Below are 11193 nucleotides of genomic sequence, written 5' to 3'. Positions count from 1 at the left end.
TCGTTTCAAGGCTTGTCGGTGGGCGTGGCTTGTTCTGCTCGTCAGGGAGCATGCGCAGCATTCGGCGTGACACTCACACAGGCTCTGTCCGAGCAAACTTCACGGTGAATAACAAGACAATGCACATAAATCCCTAACTCTGCTCCAAACACTGGATTGTGTGGTTTATCTCAGAGACTGAACTGGCCTGAAGCGAAAGGTTTGTGCTCCCTAACTAGTGCACTAAACATACACATCCAGGGCGCCAAATACAGAGTTTGTCCACATGCGGACATTTTATGGCAGGGGAATTACGCAGTTCACTGAATTACTGGAGATCATTTCATTTTCGCTTATGCGTTGGAGGAAGAATATTGATCAATATCGAAACTTACTGGACAGAACATGACTATGTGTGTGATAAAAGCGTATAACGTACATCTTAATCACCAAAGACGCGAGAAATAAGCGCAATAATTTATTATAGGCTGCATTTTCACAATATACACAATATATAAAGTGTAATGGGATCTTGATAAAGAGTGTTCAGGAAGAATGAATGTGTTCCTGCAGAACATCACCTCTGACCTGAGCTTCATTTAGTCATTTAAAACTTTACTTTACTAAGTGTAACTATATATATATATATATATATATATATATATATATATATATATTTTTTTTTTTTTTTTTTTTTTTACTTTATTATTTTGTATTTTGAGGGGATTTTGTGCAACTAAACAATATTTACCTCTAAATTATGTGTTAAGGCCTTTGCACACTGAGTCCGAAATTTCGAACTCAATGTGCAAAAAAAAAAAAAATATTAGAAATAAATTATATTTTTCTGTTTAAGATCAAATTTAAAACATTTAAAATTGAGGCACAGTAATACTTGGGTAAAGTTGGTTTTATATTCGCACATTCGGACTTCTGATAAATCCAGACTTTCCAATAAATGTGCAATAAATTAATGTTTGCGAATTTTAAGCAGCGACATGATATTGACAACCAACGATTGTCAACTTACAACATTTTTCACAGTCGATCAAAATAGGCAAGTATTGTTTTAATGGCATATTTACTTGTGAATGTCCAATGAATGTCCAATGTAGTGTGATTAAAAAGGCTATTGAATACGGATGTCCGAATGTGCGAATATAAAACCAACTTTACCCAAGTTACAGAAATCTGGTGGAAAAGAAACAGAAAATCATATGTAAAATATCTAATAATAATGATAATGAACTGTAAAGTATCTTTCACATCTCTCAGTAGTTGTTCATAATGTTTTACTGAAATAAAATAAAAACCTAACTCTAATTCCTCAGTAATTTCCTCTCATGTCAGTGTTCATTACCCATTGAATTAATGATAGATTTCACTGACATTTTGTCTGAAACAAAAATCTTGCTAGTCATTTGGAAACTTTCTCTTAAAGGAACCCCTGGTGTTAAAGGATTAGTTCACTTTCAAATGAAATTTCCTGATCATTTACTCACCCCCATGTCATTCAAGATGTTCATGTCTTTCTTTCTTCAGTGGAAAAGAAATGAAGGGTTTTTTTTATTTTTATTTTTATTTTTTTATTATGCAAGACATATAGTTACAAAATTTACAGATTAGAAATTAAATGCAAAATACAAAAACAAAGACCAACAAAACATACATAACAGCCAGTACGATATGAGTATGTGTGTGTAACTGTAAGTGTAACTGGGTGTGGGAGTGGAAATATATGAATAAAGGAGCATGTAGGGAAGTACAACAGACATAACCAGAGTTGGAAAATGGGGGATGAGAAAGGTGATAGTAATAGCAATATTAATAATAATAATAATAATAACAAAAAAATAATAATAAATTCAATTAATAAGAAATGACAAATAGTAAAGATAGTATTAGCAGTAGTAGCAATGATAAACACATTAACAAATATACTCATTTCATCTGGAATGAGGGAGGGAGGGAGAAATGAATGTTTTTGATTTCCAGGATTATTCTCCTAGCTATGAGTTTTCAAGCGCATTTGAACTCTCATGCTCATTAAACTCCCACAGCGTAAAGCCAGTGTTTGCAAGACCAAATAATGTACAACCAAAACAGAAGATTGAATCTGATCATTTTGAGTACATTAACCGTGATCTATGTATGCTCTCTCCATTTTTCATCCTCGCAGTCACCTAATAAACTTCTTGTTTATTGATCTGTTGCATAACATCAATATCACAATTGCATCCGTCCTTATATTCGGGAAAACAGAACTCTTTTATTGCTTAACTATATCCTTACAGGAACATTTTCCCCATATCTTGAATTTGGTGGTATTTTATTATTATTATTATTATTATTATTAATTTTGGTGGCACTTCTGCCCCAAGACCAGATGGCGGGCTCTTTTGCGAGCGGAGGCCCCTTCTGTTGCAAGGCCCATTTCAAGTGAAGCAAAAGCCTTTACTGGGAGAGAGAATGTACTGAGGCTACATCTACTCTAATCCACACTTGAAAACGCATCTTTTTCTGTAAGTTTTGGCCTTCCGTCCACACTGAGAGGGCATTTTTTTGTCCTACCAAAACAGCTTTTTGAAGAAGCTCTCCTTATTAGATACATCTGAAAATGCTGTTTTCACATTGTAGAGTGACTGGACTGTGAAAATGATGACGCATGTGATGGTTTATGTTGTAGCCATAGATATATTTGTTTATATTTGAGTAATTTTACTAATAATTACGACTTTGTGGTGGCGGTCATGTGCATTCAACTCATGACATGACTTTGTTGCACCAAAATACCTGCTGTAAAATTGAACAGAAACAGAAAGAACTGGAGGGAAGAGTGAAAGAACAGGAAAGTCTTGGGAAAAACCACAGTTCTGAAAAGAGAAAGTACCAGACAACAGAAGTAAAGACAGATCTGCTTTGAAAGACTTGGTTTTTTTATTACTTGCCCTTTCTTTTTGAATGTCTGTCTGTTTTGATCCATGTTCATCCAATTTCATGTTGTCACCATGAATAGGGAGAACAATTAGTGAAAGCTACAGAAAAAGAGGGAAAGCATCATGTAATTAGGCATTTCTACTAGTCAAAAAATAAAGTGATATAGACGCAGCTTTAATTAAGCTGACTTTATATTGTGAACAGTTGTGATTAATCCAGACTTAATTCAAATTCTCAGAACTTAATTCATAAAAACACTTTCTTCTGGTCATTCTTCTGGTGCTTGGGAAGGAAATCCCAATAATTCACCATATTAAACTCTCTGCCTTGATCAGTCAAAACTCATTCGGCAACTTTGTCTGTAAATAACAGAAGTTTCTTGCTACTTCCTTGGCTGACTTTACCTTCAGTGGAAATGCTTCAACCCACTTGAGAAGTAGTCTGTAATTGTTAATATGAAGACATTGCCATTTACTGTTTTGGGAAGTGGCTCAGTCATATCCATACCAAGTAACTCCCAGCCTGAAGAGACCTAACATAAAACAGGAAATGTAATTATTATCTATCAGCAGGCAGATGTTCTCATTGCCACAATAAAGAAATAAAAGCAAATCAAGTTCACATACACAGATACTGTCTATGTAGCTAAACTCTGCAGGACAGAGAATCTGTGTCTGAAATCACATCTGAGAACTCAGACTGGCTCAGACTCACAGTCACCTGCAATCACCATAATCACGTACATCAGCATTTCAATTATTTATTCATTTATTCACTATTTATAAAGCACATTTAATAAACAACACAAGGTTGACCAAAGTGTTGTACAGAACAATATAATCAATAAATAAAGACAAACACGTAACAATACATAAGAAATAGAATACTCAAAACTAATAGATTCATGAAGTCTTAAAGAGATAACGCCGTCCTGATAGATACCGGAAGGCTATTCCTAAGTTTAGGGACTACTATAGCAAAAGCTCAGTCCAATCTAGACCTACGGACAGAGATCAATCCAAGATCCCCGGACCTAAGCGATCTCAATGGATTGTGAGGACACAGCATATCAGAAAGATATCCAGGCGCTAGGCTATTTAGTGATTTAAAAACAAAAATTACAATTAACCAAAGAATTCATTTGTTTATCAAACTTACGTCTGGAATCAAATAAAAGCCTAGGTTTTTTCGCACATGCCAAGGCCCATATTACAGGTGTCATATGAATCACTTGGTCCAAACAGTACCACTTCTGTTTTATTCTCATTCGAGGACAAAACGTTTTGTTTTAGCCGTAGTTTCAGTTCCTGTAAACAAGCTGTCAGCGACCCTGTAGAGTGTTTATCATTACGTTTAATGGAAGGAACAATTGGGTATCATCAGCGTATAAATGAAAAAATAACCCATATTTATGTACGCTGGAACCCAAGGGCAGCATCTATAAGGAAAACAAAATTGGTGCAAGGATAGATCCCTGCAGAACACCACAGGAGTCCAATGCTGTCCGATACAGACAGAAAACTTCCTATTGGTTAAGGCTAAAACCATTTTAAAACAATGCTTACACAATTTTCCAGTCCAGACTGAAGAATTTTATGATCAACCATATCAAATGCTGAGCTAAGATCTGAAGGACCAAAGCAACAGCATTCCCATCATTCGTAGCCAACAAAATACTGAAGATCTCTGATGTTGCTTTTTGCACCATTGCTTTGACAAAGCACCAATCGAACTAAAATTAAAATTTGGGAACACACCAGTTACGCATTATTTTCATTACTTCCTTCTAATGCATAAATAATTTCACATTTAGCAGTGAGAAACAGACAAAAATGTCACTCCTTTGGGCAATCATGTTTTGAAGCTCTATTACACTTCCTTGTGCTTAACACAAATGCAGAGTGAATGTACATGAATGCAATTTCTGCAGTTTGCTCTGTTTCATCATCTCCATCAAAATACTTTTATGTTCTGTATTTTTTTTTTCTCTCTTACAGCTGAGAAGATGTCTCAGAAGATTTAAATGTCACACTGTCCTCTCCCTCTCTTATCCCTATTATTGGACTTTGTTTAAAATTGTTTAAAAAGGAAACCACTTTGGTTGATAACAATTCTTCAAATTCAGTTTTAGACACTGTTGAGCAGTGTGATGAAGACTGTGGTGAGATAGAGGAAGAAAATATACAAGACAGTAGTGTTTTTAGCAGTAGTGTTTTCAGATGTTGAGTGCTGTTAATTTTGTGGTAGATCACACATCTATCCTTATCAGTGAGGTTGGATCTCTACAGAGAAAAACAGTATCTTTTTCAGGGAGATAATCCACAGAGAGAGTCATTTCTAAACAGTTGTCCATTCCACTTGTGCTTTACAATGATGAATGTGAGAAGGTCAATCCACATAAACCAATCCTAGCTTGTGAACTGAGGTTTTTGATCCATCTTACTCTTAAATGCTTGTGACCTGAGTATCTTTCTGGCCTAAACTCTCACTTCTTGTTGGCAGTGTATGGATGATGTAAAAACCTATGGAATAAATGCTGTCTTAAATCCAACTGTGTGAGCAATTAAGGATCTGGAATTGGAGGGAACTCAGGTTGACACAAATCATTTCAAGGGCACTGTCAAAGCAGGAAGCGGACAAGTTTGTGAGGATAACCTGAGTCTTAATGCCATCCTAGGCTATACACAGAGAGCTTCTCAGGGTAAGCTGTGTGTCGATGGTGTCGGGTACATAGAGAGGTTATAAGAGGACAGACAGTTGAGGATCTGTCAATGAAGTGCAACTGGGATAACTACCACTCTACTTCAGAGTAACTGAACCTGGATCAGAAGAGAGTGTTCACTAAATAAACTTCAGTTCTACCATGTAACTGACAATGAAAGTCCAGATGTCATGCATGACGTTCTGGAAGGGGTTGGAGGTTACGAAACCGAGCTTGTTCTCAATTCTCTGATTGAACAAAAACTGAATAATAGACTGACAAGCTTTGACTATAGTTTTTCTGATAGTCACAACAAGCCATCTGCTATCTAACCTCAGGATCTTAAAAAACCCTCTTATGACACGAGACTTTATTCCAAGAGGAACTGGGATCAACCCTGGCAACTACTACTTTCATTACTGGGCTGTAGGGAGTTGATTTTCTCTCCAGCCTTGACTGCAGACGCGGATATGTTTTTGGAGAATCTGATCGAGGAACACCATAGACTGTTTTTGGAGCTTTATCCAGACAGGCATTTGAAGCCAAAACACCACTTTATGATTCATTATCCTGGGACCATCAGGAAACTTGGACCTTTGGTTTTTTGTTGTTGTTGTTTTTGAAAGACTACGTCATATAACCTGCAATTTCTGCAACATTTGTAAAACACAGGCTTTCTGACACCAGATGATGTTGTGCTACACCCTGCTCTCTGTGAAGATGTTCTCACATGACATTGAAGTGAGTCCTGGATACGCCACACTCCTGGGATCTATAGAGGGTTTTGAGAGAGTGAAATGTGGTTTTGAGGGAATTCAATTGTCTATGTCTAGGCATATGTCTATTTACAATTTTTGATTAAATGCAAGGGAACTACCCACAGGTCAGGAATGACACTGTGTTTTTACACACATTTTTTCAATGTGTTTTTTATTGTTCTTGTGTGCGTATTATAATAAAGTGTATCCTATGTAGCCAAGAAAAAAAAATGTAAGAAAGTAAGAAAACGGGGGGAGGGCCACCTCCTCAAAAATAGACCACTGCAGAGGAGTTGGCCCTGTCCAGTAACCAGGGTCGACCCATGATGGATGGCATTGATGGGAGTGCATCCTCAGATCCAGGTGCTGCCTCCTCCAAACAGGATACACTTATACAGGGTATGTGTACATAAAGTTTTGATCCTTTTTAAAAATTATCTCTAAAATGCAAGCACTTATGACTTACTCAATGTGTTTTTCAGCTGGAGGAAGTTCAGTTACCTTGTTGGAGCCAGCACACCCGCCTACAGGGTCTCATACAGAGGTAGTATCCAGCACAAAACACACCATGAGAACATGCTATTGGCAATAAATTTATTGCATGGCTTTATTTGGATACCGGTGAAGCTTGTGAGGAGACAATATCTGTGTGCTCAGAGACCACTGCAGAGGTAAATGTGCTTTGTTAGAACACCTGTTAATGAAGAAGATAAAGTTTCTCATGTCTATTGTATTATAGGATTACTCACTGCATCCTCTTCATGAGGCCTCTTCTTCACGCAGCTTCCCGGACCAGAGCAAAAGAGTAATGTATCTTTCCATATAAAGTTACAACACTATAAAATCATAACCAGTCTGTTACTACATTAGCAGGAAACAGAGACCATCAGAGCCCTCTATAAAAGAAATTTGGAGCTGGACTGTGACATAAAATTACTTGAAAAAAAGAAGCTGAAACTACAGATTGAGGAGTTGGAATACAATATGTTGATATGTGAAGCAATAGTTCTGAATTAAAAGACTGTTTTAAGAATGCACTATTTTTATCTTTTTTTGTTTAAGCAACGTGAAAATCAATAAAACACATTGACTCTCGAGTATGTGTACTGTACTTTTTATTAGAAATCAACTGATATACTGTGCTGTTATTGCATCTCTCAGTGCTCTGCCAGATTGACAGTACAATGTAATGGGATCAGTTTCATCAGGGGGGAGTTTAGTGGTTTGGTGGTGGCACTTGCTCTTTTCTTATAGTGGCTATATTGTGCAGTATTGCACATGCAGTCACTATCTAGGATGCTTTCTGTGGTGATGCTCTCAGGCCACATAGACAATAAAAATCGTGCCTTCAGAATGCCAAAGGTATTCTCAGTTCTGACCCTGGTTTTGTTGTGGGCCACATTGAATTGCTGCTGTGGCCTTGTGTCAGGGTCAGGGGTCATTAAAAACAAGCATAACCCCTGTCTCCAACCAACAGGCCATCGAACATCCCTGTTAATAAGCATAAAAGAAATTATAGAAGTGTACAATATAGTTCCATTGTAAGTATGTGTGGATTCCCCCCTCTCTTTATACCTTCCTTTAAATAACCCAACTATGGGTTATTTTTTAACCCAATGATTGGGTTAAAAACCAGTTGGGTTAACTATTTACTTTTATTCATGAGATTAATTTAATGAATAAAACACACTGTTTTCAAATACAGACTGTTTATTCAAGTAGGAAAACAATAAATCTTTTTTAAAAACAGGTTTTAAGTTTTAAATGACAACTGTGCTCAATATTGGTGAGCCCAGTATTTAATATAAATATGCACAATTATTTGCATATATTGAATTCAAAATACACATTAAATCTAAAACAAATGTACACATACAATATACATAAATTAAAATACATGTTAAATTCAAAACACAAATATCCACATACAGTACAAATATTCATAACAAATGTGCACATATGGTATAAATGCGAGCACTTATGACTGACTTCATGTGATTTCCTCCTCTCTTTATACCTTCCTCAAAGCGCTGACCTAACACAGATTCTGGAGTCATGTACTGAGCCAGGCCATCTAGCATCCAAACATGTGATCAAGTATTGATGGTCACAAGTCATCTGCAATTAACAGGGATGTCAGTGAAACAGATGGCATGACCATAGGTAAAAAAAAGCATATAGGATTTGATAAGAGTCTAATCAGTTGAAGAGAAATGAGAAGGCATCTTGGACTGTACCTGAACATTGAGGGAGTGAATTTCCTCATGCTCACCTAGGGCTGCAGAAATTGCAATATATGTGAAATCTATTGCACAAATAACCCTAGGAAATCCTTTTAAAAAACATGGGATATGCAACTTTAAGAGCTTTAACATAAGATGAATCTCAATAGGTAGGCAGCATTTGAAATTGTCTTTCATAGCAAGTGTCTCTAAGTGGCCAGGAAAAATGATGAATACATCAATGTATTCCTGCAATGCAATGACCACTTTACATATTGCTCTGCGGGCAGTATACATGCTTATGTTTTCAACATCACCCACTGCATGCAAATATGTACCACCAGCAAAGCAATACATATAATTTGCGGTACATTAAGCGCGTAGCTTCTGCGAGTGATATTTTTAATGTGCGGCTTGAAAATCAATACCTTTCGTACAGATGTTCATTGTGAAAAGCAAGGGGATTATGCCTGTCCTTAAAAGTGCCCTTCTTATTATCTCCGATCTCCACGGGGTTTTTCAAAAACGGTGAAGCCATCGCTACAAACTGTAAAGGGTTAACTGAGATGTGACAGATTTATGTCACTTTACTCACAGCTGATTGATCGAGTTTGGGTTTGTGATCTCTAACTCAGAATAAAAGCTGCTCCGGAGCAGGTTAGCCATGTAGCATAAGTTACCATAGCAATGAACCCCACTAAAAACCAATCCACCGTCATGAGTTTGCTCAAACTAATCTTGAACTTTCCTGTGTAGAAACTGAAATCGGCTTTGTGCAACAGGCCACTGATAATGCAAAGGTAGATTAACTTGAAAAACTATCAAGTGTTCATAATTGTACATAATTCTGTGGGTTATGTTGATGAAATTACACATACAGTAATATCGCACTTTGTTTGTACTTCAGTAGCGCTTTGGTGACCACGTCTATGGTTGTGAAATTAACTTTTTACAGTATGTGGTGCACAAAAACATTTATGTTTAAACTCGTAAAACTGCACAGCATTCACCCACCAAATCATTTGTCAAATAATCTAATATCAGTAACAGGCTAATATAGCATTGAATTTCATGCTGCTTGAAGCGAATTCATTATGATGACATAAAATAGTGTGATCAAACATACAGATTACAAAAACTAATTCATGACCTCATCTGTGAACATGATTCATACTTCTCTGCATGGTGAAAAGGACATTTCCTTCGTTCTACTCTCCTTCACAGCATCATCAAGCTTCGCTTTTGTTATTGTTTTAAAAACGTGACCTCTGGTGGAGAAAACTAACATTTTGTGTCTTTAAAGGGTCATGAAACTCCCCCGCTGCAGCAGTGTTTTTTCACTCCTTCCATTCGAAAAGGCTTCCAAAAAGGGACGTGTTCGACTGCGAAAAGGTGGGACCATCTCTTTCCAGATGGTGTGGAAAGAGGGAATGATTTGCATAAATAGGGGAGTGTCATTAGGCACATTAAAATTAGCTAATTTGCAAACCGGCAATGCACACACACAGACACAGGTGACATGGATAGCGATACCGACAGCAGCAGTTACAGCATCTTTTCTGTCTGGCACCCCACCTCACCACACAAGGGCTCAGAGGAAAACTGCATCTGATTTACAACCTAAACAAAGTACAACACGCAAGCATTATATTCACAATACAAAAATAACCCAAAGCACTGAAGGAAAAAAAAATCTGTTATTGGTTAACATTGACTATGTCTGCTCCTAATGACCAATTCACACCGCACAGAAAAACACTTACCACAGTTTTGGAGATGGGAATTGGTACAGCGTCTTGCTTTAAAATAAGGCAATTAGCAAAGCTGGATTCCACCTGTCCCAGATTTACAAAGTTCTCCGGTACAAAATGTTTGCAACAAACATACAGTCTGAACAAACATTCGTTCTCTTCTGAGGCCACAGCAGGCCAGCCGCCCTCGCCCAAACTTCAGCTCTGATAGCTCTTTTGTGTTGTGGCACAGAGGAAACAAGCACTTACGACCCATGTCTCAACAATAATGATGGACGACGAACCTGACAGAAGTGACTGTCTCATGCATAATAACTAAATTATATTTTATGCATACTACAGTGCAGTGATTGGATTAAATGAGCTTTATGTCATGAATATATGTTGAGAATTGCTCGAAACGGTCTACGTCAGCATGTTCGACCAGCCCATACTTGGGCAGAAAGTACACGATGAAGTCAGATTTTGTGACGTTGCTCTGACTCAGCTTTTCAAACCGGAAGACAGAAATCGCTCTGAAAAATGCAACAATAACAATTTTTTTTTTTCACTTATGAATAACATTAATGAGCACCTTTAGTGTTTTCAATGATGTGCAGCCTATACATATCTGTTTACATCTCAAAGGAAGTGTTTTGGGGTTTCATGACCCTTGAGTCTTATCCTGCGCTTGATTTGGTGGACATTCATTCTGTTGATGATCTCAACCCTCCTTTGAGGACAATGAGAATGATCATTACATTTCTCTGAGATAAAGGCTATTGTAGCAATGATGCTTGTCTACAGCCACTACCAAATACTACCTCTTGTAGTTGTAAACAATATTCTATCACAATATTAATGAA

The 11193-nt window shown here is 37.1% G+C and overlaps 1 long non-coding RNA gene across 1 annotated transcript; it reads left to right on the top strand.

The window, feature by feature from the left end:
- Nucleotides 1-55: 55 nt before the first annotated feature.
- LOC125269730 lies at nucleotides 56-7460 on the top strand. The gene is made up of 3 exons (XR_007185185.1): nucleotides 56-199; nucleotides 4914-6774; nucleotides 6858-7460. It is a non-coding gene; the product is annotated as an uncharacterized LOC125269730 (long non-coding RNA).
- Nucleotides 7461-11193: the final 3733 nt, after the last annotated feature.

The sequence above is a fragment of the Megalobrama amblycephala genome, linkage group LG6 (assembly GCF_018812025.1).
Source record: "Megalobrama amblycephala isolate DHTTF-2021 linkage group LG6, ASM1881202v1, whole genome shotgun sequence".
NCBI classification, from domain to species: Eukaryota; Metazoa; Chordata; class Actinopteri; order Cypriniformes; family Xenocyprididae; genus Megalobrama; species Megalobrama amblycephala.
The sequence above is the reverse complement of the archived record's forward strand: the minus strand, read 5'-3'. Positions and strand labels throughout refer to the sequence as shown.